Source organism: Prionailurus bengalensis, chromosome A2, assembly GCF_016509475.1.
Source record: "Prionailurus bengalensis isolate Pbe53 chromosome A2, Fcat_Pben_1.1_paternal_pri, whole genome shotgun sequence".
NCBI classification, from domain to species: domain Eukaryota; kingdom Metazoa; phylum Chordata; class Mammalia; order Carnivora; family Felidae; genus Prionailurus; species Prionailurus bengalensis.
In genome coordinates, this window is record NC_057348.1 from 101,555,723 (window position 1) to 101,576,506 (window position 20,784).

At 37.4% G+C, this 20,784-nt stretch overlaps 1 protein-coding gene across 1 annotated transcript in view; it reads left to right on the forward strand.

Annotated features, from left to right (window-relative positions):
• NXPH1 (neurexophilin 1) overlaps positions 1 to 20,784 on the forward strand; it is a 296,568-nt gene that overhangs the window by 113,914 nt on the left and 161,870 nt on the right. The gene's annotated exons all lie outside the window — the stretch shown is intronic.

Sequence of the window (20,784 nt, forward strand, 5' to 3'; positions counted from 1 at the left end):
CACTTAATGTACATTAGGTTCCCTTATTCCTAGTTTCACTTTCCATGGTTTCAGTTACCTGAGGCCAATCACCATTCAGATCTTCCTTCTCACCTATCATCAGAAGGTCAGTGGTAGCCTAAAGCTATGTCATAATGCCTGTGTCATTCACTTCACTTCTGTAAGGCATTTCATCATCTCACAGCATCACAAGAAAAAGAAGGGTGAGTATAGTATATTTTGAGAGAGACCACATTCACATAACTTTTATTGCAGCATATTGTTATAATTTTCCTATTTTATTATTATCTCTTACTGTGCCTAATTTATAAATGAAACTTTACCTGAAAACAACACAGTATATATAAGGTTTGGTACTATCTGTGGTTTCAGCCATCCACTGAGGTGCCTTGGAACATATGTGTCACTGATAAAGAAGGACTACTGTATGTACTCTTTAGTTATTTTCTTCACTGATTGCACAGCCATTTATCTTAATTTTTTTTTCTAAACTTGTGATTTGATTTCTCTTGTGAATGATAGAATTTTAGAGCTAGAAAGTCTTTCTAGAATTAACTTAGCTTGGTTCTCTCATTTTTCGATGAAATAGTTCAGAGCATGAGAGGTCAACAGACTTACCCAACAATTACCCAACTTCACACAGTTACTTGTTGAGAGAGCTATAGCTACAGAAGCCAACTCTCCAGTCTCCTAAGCCTAGTGTTTTTGCTGCTGCACATCTTGTCTCTTACTAAGAAATTTGCCCAGTGACTCGAGGTAGTGGCACAAGTGATTAAGACTGAAACACACATTTTTCAATAAATTTAGTGAAAAAATTTCATGTCATTCCAGAGAACGCATAGTAGCTGTTGCATTAGCTTATTTGTTCTGGATAATTTGGGGTCAGATAATTCCTTGTTCTGTGAATTGTAGAGATTTTAGCAGGATCCCTGGCCTCTAAGCACTGGTTGCTAATAGTACACTTTACTTGTGCCAATAAGAAATGTCTCTAGACATTGCCAAATGTCCCCTGGGAAACAAAATCACTCCCAGTTGAGAACCTCTGCTTTATATAGACAAGGACATAAATTCTTGAATTCTTGGATTCTTAAATTCTTGGAAAGACTCAAAGGGTCTTTTGAGACCTCTTCAAGAAACATATTTGTGCATGGGAAGGTGCTTTGCATTTGAAGCAATCACTGTCTGAAGACACCAAATACGTATGTTCTAAACAAAAGGATGGTGAAGGTAGGAGTGCAGCGCAGTATTGTAAGTAGAACATGTAAGGCATATTATAGTGTGATTTAGATGGATTTTTATAGCTTTTTTATTTATATGAATTTTTATTATGCTCCTTTTTATTTTATTTCTCAGTGCTATAGCGCCTGTTATTTCTTTAACTGGAACATTATGTTATGGTTTAAAGAGTGATTTTTCATCATCTGTAACCAATGTATATATAATCTAGACATGGAGTGTTTGTTTTGTGGATTTTTCAGAAGTCAGGAAAAATTATGTAGATACACCCTTTGGAAAATGTACGTACATATAATACCTTGTTACATAAAATGCGTCTTGTCCCTCCCCCACTTTTTTTTGAATGTAGAAGCTTAGGGAAGCTTGTTTGACTGCTTAAGTCAAGCTTGACCTTAACAGAATAATTTCTTGAAAGGTATCTGCTCATCTTTGCTGTTTTGCTAAAGAAAACAGCATCTTTCTGTTCTCCTAGGATACGAAACATGAGCCGAAGTTTAACGGATGAACAACATATTATCAAACAGCTGCTAGAGAAACATCTCTTTGGTGTAAATCAGGGTCCAAAAGAAAGGAAGAGAAATATTATGTAAGAAAAACTTTATCCCAAAGAGTAGCTTGCAAAACAGAAGCAGCATGTGGGGAGTGGTAGGTTGAGTTCCAGTCCTGGCTCTGTTTGGTACATTGGGGTGCATTAAAAAATAACGTTTATTTCTTTTTGAGAGAGAGAGAGAGAGAGGGAGAGAGACAGAGAGAAAGAGATACACACACAAGAGCATGAGTAGGTGAGAGGCAGAGAGAGAGAAGGAGACACAGAATCTGAAGCACTCCAGGCTCTGAGCTGTCATCCCAGAGCCCAGTGCAGGGCTTGAACCCATGGATTGTGAGATCATGACCTGAGCTGAAGTTGAATGCTTAACCGACTGAGCCACCCAGGCACCCCAGGGTGCATTTTTATTTATCAGTGCATGATAGTGTTGGGTTAGATGATCTTGTACATGTTTGTACTGCACATCTACTCCACAAGTTACAATTATTTATATTGCTCAGAATAAAATATTTCTCAGCAGAAAGAAGAAAAATAGCATTAGAGAAATGTTCCAAGTAATAATGTATACCTCATCAGGAAAAAACTGTCCTCTTTTAGATGGTTGGACACAGGATTTTACTTAGAGGACATATGCATATGGACACTTCATACACAATAGTTCTAATTAAAACAAAATACTAACCTCCAGATGATTGCCTTCTTCTGTGGGTAAAAAAAATACTCTTAGCAGTATTCTGCTCAATTAGGTCAATTAGTTGTTTAATATTTAAAGGAAGTAATACTCAGCAATTATAATATTGATGATTTTTGTAATTAAAATATAGAAATTATAAATATCAACTGCTTAGACTCCAATTAGCTTATTAGCATGCAGTAGAGAGTATATACCTACATTATTGGTATCATTTTTCTTATTCAGTTCATGGCAACTAAGTACTGTCAGCCCTTAATACGATTACGTCAAGCTTTCATACAAGTTAGCTCTTGGCCAAAGTCTGACACTGACAGTCAATATCTGGGCTTAATTATGTTGATGAACAAAAAAAGTCACCTTTTTGTGTGTAGGCTAAATGCTCACTGTGTGTAGGGAGAACAGCTGTTGCACTTTTGATCTCACCCTAAAGATTGGAACAAAAGGTCAGAGATCTTTTGATGCAAGCTAATTAAAATATCAGTGATTATGCACACCATGTAAGCTTGCTCTTGGATCAGTGTGTAAAGCAGAAATTTCTTTTTTATATTTATTATGGCTGTGCACTTTGTTGTAATAGTTTAGATGTGTAAGTGCCAAAAAGATCCACACATTAACCTTTGAAAGAATACTCAAATATTCCTGTAGTTGTTTCTTCTTCCTTTACAAAATTGAGTACATTAATGTATGTTTTTCCTATTCACCCCAAAGGGCAATTGAGTCTGGGAAAGAAAATTGCAAACATGGAGAAAAGTAGGTTCTGTCAGGTCATTATTGAAACCAGATGGGGATATTCTTCATTGGTGGTTGTCAGGCTTCTGGTCATATAGCTGTGAATATTCCAGCTGAATTAATTGGATTAGCTATTTTAGAAATTTGTCACCATAGATCAAAGTGTGACCTATGAACTATCTACCTTACAATCAACAGAATGTTTTAATTTAGATGCAATTTGCATTTTCCCTGGCCTCACAACCAGATATTCTGTTTTCATAGGTCTGGAGACGAGCTTGAAAAGATGTATTTCCTAACAAAAATTCCAGGTGATTCTGACACTCACTAAAAGTTCTCATATCACTAACTTAGCAGCATCCAGAACTCAGAGCAATCATTTTGTCTTTGGCTTGCCTACTTTTCTAATCATTTATTTTCCAGTGACCCCTCATCTTTTTTCCACCTCCTACCATTAGTTTATTTACGTTTTGGTGAACTGTCAACTAATGCCTCCTAATGGGAACTTAAAAGTATTAGATTCTCTAGGGGACATTTCTAGTTGAATAAGAACAACAATAATAATGATATTTGGCTCTATACATTTCAAACCTTGTGTCTCTTTTATCATGTATTTCTGGTGCCAGAAGTTGCAGGGAATTTTTATACTGTGAAATGACCTTGGCTCTGGACTTCTGTAGGGTCACTGTAAGTGAATGGGCACATTGAGAAGTGGGAGTATTCCTAGACTGCTCCTAAATTGAGATATGGTTAGTCTACATGGAAATGACTGTGTACTACATAAATATATCCCATTAATGTCCAACTAAATGTAACTAGTCACAACTCAGTTTTTCCTTAGGTGGGTGCCAACATCCCTACAGTCACTCCAAAGCCATGGCACACAAGGAAAGGAAGTGAGAGATAGGGGAGATCTGAGGGGAAAGAGATGGTGACCTTATTTGATTGTAGTTAATATATCTTCTTTTGCACAATTTTGCAAAATAGATGATTATGAAAGTGCATTATTGTCCTCTTCCTCCAGCGCTTCCCTAGGAGGGGCCCAGGCAAATGAGGTTCCTAAAGCTCAAGCTACATTAGCTTCTCAGTAAACTCACATCTACCTATATCTAGCTTAGTGATAGACATCCTGCTGCTATACAAAATAGATGTATAATAAATGGATGAGTGAATAAAAAGGTATAAATCTTATTCTCCCAGTAGTTCAGACAAAGAATTTAGCAACATTTTTGAGGTCATATAACTGAATAAGGTGACATTCATTTAAAAAGCAAGTTTCCTGTTCATGGACTTTGCTGTGCTTCAATGATCAGTTTTTCTAGTATAGTCCATTGTTGCTTGGGTAACATGTTTAGCATTGCCCTGGTTTTGGGGAGCAAGCTGTGCAGTGATAGTTTTTCTCCAAGAAAAATTCCACCTCAATAAGGTATGTTCTTTGTTGTAAAGAATCTAGAAGAATGCAATGACTATCAGATTTTTTTTTCCAGATATCAAAATTCTCTGATCTAGTTAACTTGCAAGTTCCTAAGAAGGCTATTAAGCAGTTGTATAAATGCTGGGGGATGGAGAGAGAAGGGACTATTAATATTTTCTGATGGTTTTCCAGTTAGACTGTGTAATAATGCTTTGATGCTGCCTTTGCCATGAGAAGGACTTTCTCCAGTTCACTGGAGTCAGTATTGTTACAGGGGTTGAGAGTTTGGTTTCTGGAATCAGAGTTCCTGGGATCTCAGTTACAGTCTGCTGCTTACTATGTGCCCTTTGGTCAGTCACTTAATCCTATTATGCCTTTACATTTTTTCATCATCTGTTACATGGGATTGTTTTGAGGATTGAATGAACTAATACATGATTTGTAACTGCTCAATAAATACAATTTCTGTCATTGCACTTGATCTTGTCTTTGACACTAACTACCTGTTGACATTGGCAAGCACATATTTGTGGGCCTCAGTTTTTTCATCAGTAAAAAGAGTAGTTAAATTATAGTTAATATTCATAAAATTTTATGATAGGAGTAACCTTGGTTCACTATCCATTGCACTTGTAAAACTTATTTTTAAGTCAAAGTTGTTGTGAAACTTCTCTGTTTAATAATTGAAAGATAAAAACCCACTCATTTTCTAGCATCTTAAAAAAATGAATGAAAAAAATCAAACAAGTTGGTCTTTTTCTCTTTGGATGGAAATCTTGTTTCCTAATGAACCAAGAGCACAAACTTTGGATTTCATTACGGTTACAATTCCAGATCCCACCCGAGTCCCTTATCAAATGTGGCCTCATTAAGTGCAAAAAGCAATGAATTTCTCTATTAAATAGTACTGCGCTAACTTATGGCTGACATGAGCTCAAATGAAATGTAATTACTTTAAATCTGTTTTTATTGGACTGTAGTTTCACATCGCAGACAGATATAAACACATGCAAAGCTACATGGGAATTCTTATTTATCCAGGCTCCTTTCTGAGGAAATATATGGATATCAAAGACTAACCCAACAGATTAGGTTGTGTGTTATCCTGTTTTGAGTAAGTTACCTCTAAGACTAACCCAAGAGATTAAGTGTTTTCTATTTTTTATTTTATTTATTTATTTTTTTGCTTTCATCAAAGATGGAAGTGTTTATAAACAATCTGTTTATGAACAGATTACAGTGTAATCTATACTTTTTTTAACCAAGAATTTTGTAAACATATTTATAACCTTGGGAAAAAAAAAGAAGACACATGCTTTGTAATAATAATTGCTAATATTTGCTCTATAGCAGAAACTGTTTTAAGTGCTGTATATGTGTTAACTCATGGAGTCTGTTTTACAGAGAAGGAAATAGAAGACAGAGAGACTATGCAGTTTACTCAAGATCATATCGATAGTGAGTGACAGAGCTGGATTCACATCTACGAAGTCCAGTTTGGGTTTGAGGTTGTAACCACTAAACTACTATTATTTCTCAAATTTCTCCTAAATTATATTGGTTTCCTCAAGGTGGAAAGACACACTAAGCATTGAACAGTGAGAATTGGAACCCACAATGCAAGTTTGTATCTGGTGTATTTATATTTATTTTGTTTCCCAGTAGGAATATGATCTCAAATGCAACCCAATTTTGAAGGAGGAGGACCAGCTAATAAGTGGTTATAAAACTTGCCTGAGGTCATCTAGAGATGTTAGTGAGAGCAGGAATAGGTATAAGCTGCTGACTAACTGTTTTTTTGGCTAAAGCCACTAGAGAATATGTCTTTCCAGTGACAGCCATCAATGGCTGTAGGGGATAGAAACAACTAGGAGACAATTAGTGATTCCAGAGGGAAGTGACAGAACATGAAGTGCTTGGGGGCGAAAAGAACATTGCAGGGATCTGGCTTATGGTAATAACTTCACTGGCAACCTCAACTTAAAACAAAACTAATGATTTTAAAATGGCGTTCCAAAAGAATCTTACTATTCAACTCTTGAGTTCCCAGCATTCATTTTATAGAAGTAAGCCATATTTTGCATACTTAAAGTCTTTTTTTTTTCAGTGGCAAAGACATATGGGTGATCCTACTAGCTCCTGCTTAGACTTACTGGCAAGAATAATGCTTCTGTAGTTCCTTGATTTTGAAAGTATGGTATTGACATGTCAGAAACAATGGCTCTCAAATAGATATATTATATGCAAAACAAGGTAAAATACCAACACAGATTGGATAATAAAAATCACTTATATTCTACTATTCAGAAACTAAGTTAACATATTTTCCTGTGCATATTTATAGTTATAACAACTTAGGGATTAATTACATGCACCTTGAATGTATATTTCACTTTATGTGAATGGTTCTCCAGATCATTGCATACTTTTAAACTTTGGATTTGAAAACACCAGTGAATGAGTGGATAACACGTTGCACACTATATCATAACTTATTTGATATGCTTCTATTATTGGATGATTATTATTTTTAGATGTTTGAATAATAAGTATTTTTATACATGAATCTTTGTCTGAACTTTTTATTATTTTTAGTATAGTCATCCTTAAGATAGATATAAATTTTCAGACTAAAGTTTAAAATGAAGCTTAAAATAAAATCTTTAATATATATTTAAAAATTGTTTTACAGAAATTTCTTACCGATTTTTTTGTCCTATCAGCTGTATAAAAGGAGGTCTGTTTCACCAAATCCTCATTCTCATAATTTTCTACATTTAAATACTGCGACATTATCATTGAAAATGTCTTAGTTAAGGGGCATACTGGTGTCTCAGTCAGTTATGCATATGACTCTTGCTTTCGGCTCAGGTTATGATATCATGGTTCACAAGATCAAGTCCTGCATCAGGCTCTGCACTGACAGTGCATCATATCCTAGCCAATTGCCCTTTCTTAAATGATTGTCATCTGTGTTTCCTCTGCAAATGAATTGTCTACTTCATTCTTTGTCTAGGATCTAAACTGTTAAATGTTTGCTATTGTATGTTATGATCAAAATGTTGGCTAATCTGAACAAACTTGTTGAAAGCAAAACATACTAAAATGCCAATCAAACAATTTCGTAGGAGTTAAAAATTTTTTCCTTTATTAATTTTTATTAAGACTGTTTGTAGAAGAAATATGGAAGGATATAGTCGGATCAAATAACATGCTTACAATATCTTATAAAAGTTGCTAAGTTATAAATAAGGCAAAATTATTGTATATAATTTGGAAAAAAGGGAAAAGCATTCTGTATATACAGATATATTTCTGAGCCCTGTTTACGACTATAAGTGTATAATTCATTGCTTCTGCATTCCTATAATGTGTTACAACAACTTGGAAGAAAAAGAAATGAGCAAGAAAACAGTTGCACAAACATTGTCAAATGTCTTTTCCCGATATCCAAACCCTATGGGTTAAACAGTCTGATGGCTTCTTTGATCCTATTTACCAAATTAGCTTTTCATTTGTCCAAATAGGTCCACAGCTTTTAAGATGTGCATTTTGTTTGAACATTTTCCCCCTCAACCCTCTGGTGTCTCTTTTTCTTAAACAAAGGATGTAAGTTTGGCTAGCTGCAAAATTTATTTCTAATTTTCAGAAATTCATGTGAATCTTTCCAAGTGTGAGAATAATAATTCCATTTGGCTTAGCTCCAGTGATCTTTGAAACAAACAAACAAACAAACAAAAACAAACAGAAAAATAAAATAAAAAACAAAAAAAAGCACAAACTGTAAGGAGAGTAATGATCTGTAGAAATCTGCAGGAGGCCTTGGTCCTTGGTCCAGGAGTATTACTGCTGACAATTACACAAATACTGTTCCTGTGCAATTATCCCAGCAAAAATTATAGAGGCCTGATGCGATTTATGCCTACCGGTTTCTATGTAGCACTTTGTTTGAATCAAAATGGCTATCTTTATTTTTTCTTTTCTTTAAAGAGTCAGTCAACTCCTTAGGAGAATATAATTTTCTTCCATCTAGTTTTAAATGGCATTAGCACAGCAATCAGATGTCAAGGTGAAAGATAAACATGTCTGCTCTTGGGTGCGTAAGTGGTGAAAATACCAGGTAAAATGGGTACCATCTCCCTGCTTTTGCATTTTAAATAGCACTAACCTTGTGCAGTGTAGAGTTATGATTTCTTAAACTGTTTTCTCCCTACAATGGGCAATCAGGTCCACAATTTAAAAATATACTGTGTACTGTCAAGTTTTTCTACTGGATGTAAGTGCATAGAAAAAAAATCAATTTGTTTTGTTTCTTATTTTTGTGTGATTACTGCATTGTATTTATTTCCACAATTCCTTTAATGTCACCATTTAACTACCCTTAATTGAAGACTGCTTGTGTTTACTCTTTGCCCAGGAGATTACACTTCAGGTCATATGCAATACATTTTAAGCAAATCAGATTGGAGGGGAAAATATATATATATATATATATATATATATATATATATATATGTATATACATATACATACATATATGTATATATATACATATATATACACATATATATGTATATGTATATATATACACATATATATATATATAGAGAGAGAGAGAGAGAGAGGTTGTTAGGGTCAGAGCTAAGCTTGTTAAGAGCTAAAATCTTTGTCTCCACAGGATGTGGGACTCAGGGAGCTTATAAAATGAAGAAAGAAGACATATATATATATATATATATATACACACATATATATATGTATATATATGTATATATGTACATATATATGTATATACATATATATACATATATATATATATATATGTATATATATGCTTTTTTCTTCTAAAGATGTGTGTATCATGGTTAAGTGTGAAGTATGTTGAAAAGTAATCACCTACCAGTCTGTTTAAGAGCTCTGGCAGCCATTTTAACAAAAATTAAATGTAATTGCAAAATGGAAGAGGGGGGAAAACATGTGTACCAAAGCCCCCTTAAACAATTTCTTTCTATCAAACATGACTAGAAGATAGTTTTAGTGAGGCTGCCTTTGGAAATTGTGCAGGCTCTGTTTGGCTGAAAAAGAAAAGGGTAGAACTGGATGAATAAATCTATTTCTCCACCTTAATACAGTGAATGGAAAATGGATTCCAGCAGACAAGTTATCTCCTTTATGGTGTTTAAAAAGATGACATCCCAAAGGATTACAAATTTTGTAGCTTTTCATGTAATGTCATATATGTGTGTGTGTGTGTGTGTGTGTGTGTGTGTGTGTGTGTGTGTATAGATAGATAGATAGATAGATAGATATTTTTTTTTTTCCTAAGGGAGATGGTGGGCATTTTTTTGCTTATGTGTATTAGAAAAACAGAAACAATCTAGTAATTTTCTATATTTGAATGCTGGAATAGGAATTGCCTAGTACATGGTTATTGTTAAATAAATGCTTCTTAGATTAAATATTATTTGGCGTAGCCTTGGCTTGAAGCCTGGTCCAGTTTCATGATTATTTGGCTTACAGGGACTATACTCAGGTTCCAGTCCTAACCCAAGATTGTTTTTTTTTTTTTTTTAGATTTTTAAATTTTTTTAATGTTTATTTATTCTTTGAGAGAGAGAGAGACAGAGCACGAACAGGGGAGGGGCAGAGAGAGAGAGAGACGGAGACACAGAATCTAAAGCAGGCTCCAGGCTCTGAGCTGTCAGCACAGAGCCTGACGCGGGGCTTGAACTCACGGACTGTTAGATCATGACCTGAGCCAAAGTCGGTCACTCAACCAACTGAGCCACCCAGGTGCCCCTCCAAGATTGGTTTTAAAGGGACGGAGGGGTGCTCAGCAAACTTCCTCAGGGTTCTAATTTAGCATATATATAGCAGTCCAACATCAGGTTGATCCATCCACTTGATACTTTCTTTGTCCTTCAGTCTTCCAACTAGCCTGTCTCTGTAGGTTTAATGAATCACCATGAACCATCAAGCTAACATGTTCAAAGAAGGGAATCAATCATCTTGAGTCATGATCATCTTAATCATTTGCTCTGTTTAATAAGGACTATGAAGTCTACTGGTCCTCCCCAGCTGAGACATATCACTAATTTCATATCATCACCTAGTGTTCTGATCAGTGTTGGGATTTCCTATGGCACTAAGACAACGTTTCAACTATATTTATTTCCAAGCACATTTCTTAGAAGAAATTCTTTAAAGGTGGAATTTAGTTTTGAATCTTTGTAGGTCCTTACTAATAGCCAGGGTATGATTTTAATCCACAAAGTCTTAAGAGATACAGAGGTTGTTAGGGTCAGAGCTAAGCTTGTTAAGAGCTAAAATCTTTGTCTCCACAGGATGTGGGACTCAGGGAGCTTATAAAATGAAGAAAGAAGACAAAAACAAAAGAAAAAGGAAAGATATGTCAATGTTTGCTTTCTGTCATTGTTTAGGTTTTAGCTTTCTGGCATTTGGGATAATACTGATGTGGTCTAAAAATACAATAGCAGCCAGGGGCAGACCTTCATGCTAATGAGACAGATGTGCTCCAAACCTGGCAATGATGCACTCCTCAGTGGAGGAATGATGTGGACCATATGGTGTGAGGTCGGCTCCCTTCTATCAGGATGATCCCATCAGGGCTCTTTGCATTTGAAGCTAAGGGTGTTGTGCTTATGGGTTATTCACATGTTTGGCTGTATGTGGGTAGGTAAGTGAACAGCAGTCCTCAGCACCCTGAATTGTGATACTTAGATACACTTAAAATAAAAGTGCTCCTCTTTTATTAGTGCATGTTATGTATGTTTTCCTCATAGTTTTGCCTCCTTTCTCATTTTCAGGAAAAGCCAAGTAGTATTTGGGAAGAAAAGAGGCTCTGAGGATATCTGTTTTGACATTAAAAAAATAAACCGAATGTGGATGATCTATTTCCTAAATTCTTTAGCTTTTTCAATTTTAAATCCTCTTGTTCCCTAGGAAGGCTCTCTGCTTGAAATGGTAGAGTCTGGTCACTAGAACAATAGGGTTTGTAACAATATGTAAAAGAGGATTTTAAGGATTTAAAAAAAGAGACAAATAGTAAGACCTCAGCTTGTCTAATTGCAGTTTTTCTTGATTCCATCAGAATTCCAGGGGGGATCTCACATTGGTGGGAAATTGCCGTGATTTCCTGATTTACATGGGCTTTAAGTCCCTTTTGGCTCAGGGCATAGCTAGATGCCATTTTTTTGCCAAACTTGGCAGTAGGGAAGGACAGCCCTTGGATGGCAGTGTTGCTAGGATCCTATAGTTTGTCTTCATTTCTGATAAAGGGTAGATCCTCAATAAAAGGCACTGAATGAAAAGATAGCACACAACCTAGACAAGCTGGTGTCGAGAACCCGTGGTTTGAATGGTCAGGAGTGAACGTAGTTCGCTGGTTGGGGAAAACTGACACACAGCTGATAGACTGAAGTCCAGTGGGAGTTATTTTCTGCTCAGCACTCCATTGGCAGCTGCATTTGTGAATCAACTAAGAGCAGCTTTTATTGATATGGTCACTACGCTTTTAGTTCCCATTTTGAAGTGTATCGCTTTGATGGATGTGTAAGGAATCCGCCTCGACACCTCTGACAGAAGACACCAGGCAGAAGACACGACTAGATTTTGAGCAATCCTGATTCCACAAAAGAGATGACACAGACTGCTGAGTAAAACACAGCAAGCCAGTTTGTAAAGAGCCCAGGCGTTATTTGACAGAAGCACCCTAAGTCACGGTTCTGCCCGCTTGTCTTTGAGGGCTGGAGAGAAGGCTCCTGTCTGAAAGAAGAAAAGAAAACTTCCCCAAGGCCAAAACACACCAGGTTGTAAAAGCCTGGAGTAGAGATTTGTTGACCCCTTGTCACGATCTCCCCAACCTCATTCCTTTGTTCTTCTTGGCAAGGACCCTCTGCTAGAATTTAAGCAGTCTCCTTCACAAGTCTTGTCTATGACTTGTTCATTATTAGTTTTGAACCTTCACATAGCCATTTCTAACTTACAGAATATATTCTCTGCCTTCTATTTGTATATTTACCCTGTTTTTGCTGTCCTTGAAAAATCTGGCTTAAATCTAACTCTTGGGAGGCATTACATAACTAAGTGGGTCCTGCCCATGTCTCCCTTGCTTAGCCTTTTATCTGTATTTGGAACAAATGGACCTGATTTAGGCTTCCAGAATTTGTAAACCCTTTACTGGCATTAAATATTTGGTAACCATGTGTTTCGGCTACTTCTGCATATGGGTAGTTATTTCTCCCAACTATAGTGTCACTGCCTAGGGGCAGGAACACGTTTACTTATGCAATATATAATTTCCTTCTCCCTCCATCCAAGACAGTCCAGTGATTAGCAAACAGTATGCACTAAGCATGTGTAACAGTTATAAATCCTAAAATAAGAAGTATCTTTATGATGGGCATACTTAGAGAAGGTGAGCAGCAAGAAAGTGCAAAAAAAGAGTGATTATATAAAGTGCTACATATGTTCTGGATATCTACTACTGCATAACAAACTATCCCCAAACATAGAAACTTGATACAATAATCTGCCATTTAGGCAGAGTTTCAAAGGGACTGTTTAATTCTGGTCCATGTGGGGTTAGATGGGCTCTGGAGTCTGTTTCCTAGATTGCTCACTTATCTGGTTTGCAAGTTGGCTCTGGTTGTCGGCTGGGGGTTCAGCTGAGAGTGTTGGCTGGGGGCCATGGTTTCTTGCCATATGGGTACCTCGGTGAGGTTACTTGTACTTCCTCACAGCATGGTGGCTGAGTTAGAGAGTGGTCTAGAAGGCAGGAAGTAAAAGCTAACAGGTCAGTTAAGGGATACATCTAGATGTCAGAAACAAATACTGCCTCTTTATGAGGGAGTGGCATGGTCACATTGTAGAAGACTACATGTGATGGGAGCTAGTATTTTGACCCTCTTGGGAAAATACAGCCTACCAGATGTTGCTTTACTAACAAAACTACACAAAGTCAAACAGCATAAAGGGAGGAAACTCCTTGATTGTAAACTCTTTTCAAAATTAATGATGATAGTTAGAGTCCTCTGGGTAGCTCAGTCAGTCAGTGCATCCAACTTCAGCTCAGGTCATGATCTCACGGTCCGTAAGTTCGAGCCCCGCATCAGGCTTTGTGCTGACAGCTCAGAGCCTGGAGCCTGTTTCAGATTCTGTGTCTTCCTCTCTCTCTGCCCTTTACCTGCTCACACTGTCTCTCTCTCTCTCTCTCTCAAAGATGAATAAACATCTAAAGAAAATTAAAAAATAACTAATGATGATAGTTAACATTTATTTCCTGTTCTCTGCCAGGCACTAGGCTAAAAGGTTTATTATACATTATTGCTCATTTGATTCTCATAGTGTATGAGCCGGACACTTGTTATTGCACCCATTTTACAGATGAAGAAACTGGGATATAAAGAGGTAATAGAGTTTGCTCAGGGTTACAGCTATCAAATGGCAAAGGCAGGATGTTAATACAAGGAGTTTAACCCTAGAACTCACACTCTCTGTTTCCTGTTCAGTCACTATATAGAGTGAGAAGTTGTAATGTAGCACAGATATATAAGAAATGCCAGTAGCCATTAGTTCAGGAGTTAAGAACCTGGGTTTGGGTCCCTGTGCTTCTGGGGCACTTGAAACCTCTGTGATTATTACATGGTATTGTTTGCATGTGTATTTGCTTTTATCAGATTCCTAAAAAGGTATGCTTTGTAAATTCTTGAATGTAAATAAATAAATGAATAAATAAATGCAATGTAATTATTCCCCTTTTTCCTAAAAAGGGCTTACTTTCCAATTTCTTACAGGATCAGTTAACTTCCTCCTTTATTTTTTTCAATTTTATTTATTTATTTTGAGAGAGAGAGAGAGAGGGAGAGCAGGTGAGCACGAGTGGGGTAGGGACAGAGAGAGGGAGAGAGAATCCCAAGCAGGCCCCGTACTGTCAATGCAAAGCCTGTTGCAGGGCTTGAACCCACAAGCCGTGAGATCATGACCTGAGCCCAAGATTGAGTCGGATGCTTAACCGACTAAGCCACCCAGGTGCCCCATCTCCTTTAAAACCTTCAGAAAAAGGCAGCCTTGCGACACTGAGGGCACACCAGCTTTGTGGCCTGTGACAGACTTTGTCAGGATCCCAGCGACTCCTTTGCAATCCTTGTAATCTTAGGTGAATTACTGACCCCTCCCCTCAGGGCCTGGTTGCCTGGGTTGCAAAATGGGGCTAATGACCTTTAAGAGTTGGGAGGACAAAATAATATGCATTGTGTAACATACCTGGCAGTAATAGATTTTCATCTGGTGTTATTTCCTTTAAAGGTATTTTGAGTGTTGCACAGAATTGGTGTGGTAAAAACATTTTCTTCTCAAGTAGCTGCTAACCTCTAAAGGCAGGACAAATCCCCAAAGGCATCCTTATACCACATCGCTTACATGTGGCTACATAAATGGCTCAGCTCATGTTTCGGTATTCAGTAGCATGCAGGCTCCATATTTTCCTCCTTGTGCAGAGGCATCCTGCAGCGTTAGGACCAAGTGAAGGGGATACAGAAAATCAATCCAGGCAATTGCTTCTTCACTTTCTGATCGGTGCTTCCCAGGTTACCCCAGCTTTGAATGCATTTAATCTCTTCTGTGTAGACCAGTATCTACCACCACCCTGCAAGTGTTGCCATTAAAAGAAAGGTACAGAGACCTGTTATTTAAAGGTACAGAGACCTGTTTAATAACAGAGACCTGTTATGAAAATTTCTCTCTGGTCTTCCCTAATTTGCTGTTTTGTTAATAAAATCTGGGAGAGATTTTCATCTGTAATTTATATTTGAGCAATACTTTGATTTTAAACTTTTATAATTACTATGGTTTTGGGTTTTTTTTTTTTAAATTATCAGCTTTCACAGGCAGAATTTTATCTGTTTTTTAAGAACAAATATGAACATGTCTCTGTGGGAGCTCTTGCTTGTAATGGAAGTATAATAGGTAATTCTTCCAGAGTGCTTTTCTCAAATAACTACCTGGACATCCTCCCAGACTTCAATAGTTAGAGCAGCTGAGGTTTGAGAGAGTAGGTTAACAAAGGGTTAAGGGTGAAATAGGCTTTTGATGTTATTTCTTTATCTTTTTAATGTCTGGCAGGCAGGGGAACCAATAAAACTTGGTAATTATTCAGAATATTTACTGAAGGTGCTTGCAGTTTGGTCTCTTTCTTTATTCTTGAGGCCTTTTTTTTACAGGTAGGTTCACTTCTTCAAAGCTTTGAAGATGGCTCCAAACTTGTCCTGGGCCCAAATCGCCAAGGAACACAACCCTTCCCTTTTATGTAACTATTACTGATACTTAATAACTTTTTCATTTCTCTTTGTTACTTTTGTATTAAGTTTCATCAGCCTATGGAAGAACTCAAATCATTTAATAGTTAAAATTGATGGTCCGAACTGCCTAGTTTTCTTGCAGTTTCTAGCTTTCCTTTTAATTGTTTCAGCTCTGCCTGCTATCCTTTTTGTTGCTTCTCTGTTTTGCTATAGGTTTTTTTTTTTTTTTGCTGTTTGTTTTGTATTGGAGGCATAATGAACCACAAGAAAAAAAAACCCATGGAATATTGATCACATCCTAATAGTTTTAGAACATCAATACATACATTAAAAAAAAACTTCATTTGATTAAAAAACATGCCTTTTCTTTCTTCTGTCACTTCCTTAGTGGCTTAAGAGATCTGTATTCAGTTTCCTTTAGGTTAGCAAGCCATGCTTTTGTCTTAGGTGTTTTTATTAAAATTCACAAACAGACAAACTTATCATTTGGATCCTAAAATTTAATAAAAATATAAATGCTTTTGGTTCCCATTTTCTTCCTAATTTCATAAGACATTATAATTGTTTTATTATGCTGAGAATATTCATGTCTGCCTCTTATCTGAGTTCCCTAAACCTTTCAGCAGTTAAGTTCACAGTGCATGAGTTTTACAATGTAGCTAGAGAGCTTGGGCTGGGTCTGGTGACCAAGCAGAGCTAAGTGGAGCCCCTATCACTTTAGGTCTGTTAATTATATTCTTCCTTCAATATAGCTCTACAGAGATATAGACTTCTGCCATAGAAATGCAAATATTTCGATGAATACAGAATACATGATGTCACCAATGTGAAGTGGTCATGACATACTGGGCCAGTTCTCAACTCACTTGCCCACTCTGATCCATTTGTAGTAGTTGGGGAAAGCACTAGTTTTCTGAGATCACAATCCGGCTGATGGAAAAAAAAAATTGCCGGAGTGATGATTCCCTCTATGCCTTTTCACAAAGGGAACAATGGCAATGGGAGAGCCGTATATTTGCCATCTTTAATCTAGGCATGTATTATTTATTAAGAAAACAAAGAAGGGCTCCTTTTCATTTCATTTAGATGCCTCAGCTACAAACAGGAATCTGCTTGAAAGGTTCACATAACTCATTTCTGAACAACACCACCTATACAGTAGAGTCAAGTCATAAAAAAAAGCAATGGCACATGTAGAAGTTTATCGTTATGAAAAGATTACAAGTTGTGTGGTTTGATTTCTCAGACCCAGCCCTCTCATTTTATGAAACCAAAGATTTGTGACTACAGACCCACTTTCCTCCTTGGCAGCAGATACCTCAAAGACTGTTGACATTTGAAAACCAGAGAAGCTGAACACTGACTCTCTAAAGAACACTCTACTTCTAGAAAAGAGGTGATCTGATCTGTTTGACTGTGTTTGATGTGAAGTACTGCAAGGGAGAGTGCACTGTGTGGTCACAGACGTGCTCTCAGGTTGGAAGCAGCCGCTTATTGGGACCCGTATCATTTCTGTTGCACCCTCCAATGGTAGGTTGTCGGCAAGTATTTATTACCCTTTCTGCACCATGTAAGTTAAATTCCTTTTCTAAGGCAATGGGGCCCTGAGGGAATGTCAAGGAAAGGGGGAGAGGGAGAGGAGTCTGGGATGAGATGTCTGGTTCTATAACCTCCTTCCAGGCCATTAGTTGATCTATTAGATCAGCTCCTCTCAACCTTTTGTGTGTAACTTTCCTGGCGGAGTTGTTGAATTATGTACAGCCACTCTCAGCAAGCTGTTTAGGTCAGGGGGCTTTTCTTTGGCATTTAGTTCCCACGTACTTAAACAAAACCTCAATTTGCTAAGGTTTTTAACACTAGAAGCTTGTTCTTTTTATCCATTTTTATTATTTCTTCCATGCATTGTTATTCACAACACATCTGGCTGCAGGTTATGGCATTTTGGCTGCGTTTCACCATGCTAACCTCTGTTACCTCTCCTAGGGTTTAGGAAACAGTCCCCTCTGGATTGAAATATTAATGATCATAAGTACAACAGCAACCCCTCTGCTTTTCAAGTAATGCAATTCTAAGCCGAAGGGCAGCAGCACCAATTATAACTACAGGAATCCTATATACTCTCCCAGTAGGATACACAGATGCACACACAGGGACTCAGCTGGGCTCTGATACTTGTAACTTGATGCTTCCTTGTGCTTTGGTGTTTTGAGGCTCTAAAAGAGAAAAATGATTCTAGCAAGGAGATTTGGTTGGTGAGGAAGAACCACTCACAACTGCTGAGCTAGCTGTGTGGGAAATTGCCCTTAGGTGCATGGTAGGGCCTCCTCACCTCTGCTTATAACACTCAGTTGCGGAGATGAGGGAAGCCTGTGTGATTCTCCATTTCTTCTCCCTCCTCTGGCTGTTTTCAGTAATTAGAATAGCGTACCAGGGAATGTAGTAGTATATTTTATTTTTGGCTCAACTGCTACCTGAGAGACAGGCTCTTTGAGCCCCAGGACATTCAGCCCAAGGGTGAAAACAAATGAGCAAAGATTATAAAATGGGTCGAGTCACATGGGGTAGAGAGCCTGTTAGCAGAAACGGATGCACAGACCAAGTCTTTTGAGGCTGACTTTTCTGCTAGACTACTCTCTAACTTCAGGCTGACAGTCCAAAGCCTTAGACTATTAGAGGGCATAATCAGGTTTTGTAAAGGTCCATGGGTTCCCACCAGGAAGAAAGGAGAAAGAAAATGTAGAGCAGAGCACAGGCAAGGAAAAATGGAAGTATTTACATAAAAAGAGAGTTGAGCCCGAACAGTAATACTACAGAAAAGGTGAAAATGAAAAGAGTCACCAAGAAACAAAAAGGCAAAACAATAGGTGATTAATGACCAAATGAGAGTTACAGCATTTATTGAATACCTATAGTGTTCTAGGCACCATTCTAAGTGCTAGATATATATTGACCTCTAATTCTTGTAACCATCTTTTGAGGAAGAGAATATTTTTATCCCCATTTTACAGATGAGGAACTGGAAGTGCACAAAGTTTAAATAACTTGCTCAAGGTCAACATTATACTCTTAACCATTATTCTTCAGCTTCCTCCTAAGAGCTGAAAGAGCCTTTCTAAGAAAAGATTGGAGCAGTTGCCCCGATAAAGATTGGTCCTCAAAAATCAGTAGAATTGAGCTATGCAGATGAATAGTATTAATAAAAGCATTTTAGTAACAGGATGTCTCCACAAAAGGGGATCTCTAAAAATTCATGGTTTTAAAAAATTGGTTAATTTCCTTACAGGAATTAATGAAGTCACTTTCCTTTGCCTCCGTAGCTTTGGATTCAGCTCTGGGTACAGTGAAATGATGAGTTTTTCTTTTCCTTAAGCCATCAGTTGCTTGAATGTGATTTTTTTTTTACAGATATTCATCAATGACTAGTATTTTAATTTTTTTTAAAACGTGTATTTATTTATTTATTTATTTTAAAAAATTTTTTTTTTCAACGTTTATTTATTTTTGGGACAGAGAGAGACAGAGCATGAACGGGGGAGGGGCAGAGAGAGAGGGAGACACAGAATCGGAAACACGCTCCAGGCTCTGAGCCATCAGCCCAGAGCCCAACGCGGGGCTCGAACTCACAGATCGCGAGATCGTGACCTGGCTGAAGTCGGAGGCCTAACCGACTGTGCCACCCAGGCGCCCCAAACGTGTATTTATTTTTGAGAGAGAGAGAGAGAGAGACAGAGTGTGAGCCGGGGAGGGTCAGAGAGAGAAAGAGAGAGAGAGACAATGCAAAGTAGGCTCCAGGCTCTGAGCTGTCAGCACAGGGCCTGACGCGGGGCTCGAACTCTTGAACTGTGAGATCCTGACCTGAACCGAAGTCGGACGCGTAACCGACTGAGCCACCCAGGTACACCTTAAGACTAGTGTTTTAGTCTTCTGAAGAATGTTAACTGGAAACTTTAAAACTAATTTAAAAATAAAGTTGATGGAATAATATTAATATATCACATAATTGGGAGTGCTCCTGATACACAAACAATATGTCAAGCATAAGCCCAATTTTATTAAAAAAAATGTATATATGGGGGCACCTGGGTGGCCCAGTCAGTTAAGCGTCCAGCTCTTGATTTCAGCTTAGGTCACGATCTTACCATTTATGGGTTCGAGCCCTGTGTCCAGTTCTGCACTGGCAGCATGGAGCCTGCTTGGGATTCTCTCTCTCCCTATCTCTCTGCCCCTTTCCTGCTTGCACTCTGTCTCTCTCAAAATAAACAAATAAATAAACATTAAAAAAATATAAATGTGTGTATGTATGTATATATGTATGTGCACATATTTTAAAAGACTGGAAATATATACCTCCACTTATCTCTGAGACTATGAAAGCTTTCTGTTTTTCTATTTACTTTTCTGAATTTCCTAGCTGTAAAAAATGACATGTATACCTGTATACGCAGAAAGGATGTTATTAAAAGTGAAAATAAACACAGTTCCAGCATCATGTTTTAGAAATGGTTTTGGTAGATACTTAATCAAGTTATGAATTCTAACCAACCCACATATCCCTATCTCTGATTTTTATTTGAATTAAATCTTCTGACTTTATAAGCAAGATAGAACATTGACTTCCGAATCTAAAACAGGATTAGTCAAGCTTCTGAAGGTCAAAATGGAACCAATTCTCTATCACACATTGCAAAGAAAACTGTCAGCTCCTGGTCTAAACTTTGGGTCCATGGAATCTTTTGCTGTCTTAGTGAACAGCACTGTTTAGTTGGAAGAAGAAAAGCAACATGTTAAAACTGTAAGAAACTATATCTCAAGGCAAGAATCAGCCCTATTTTATGTGCGTTATATT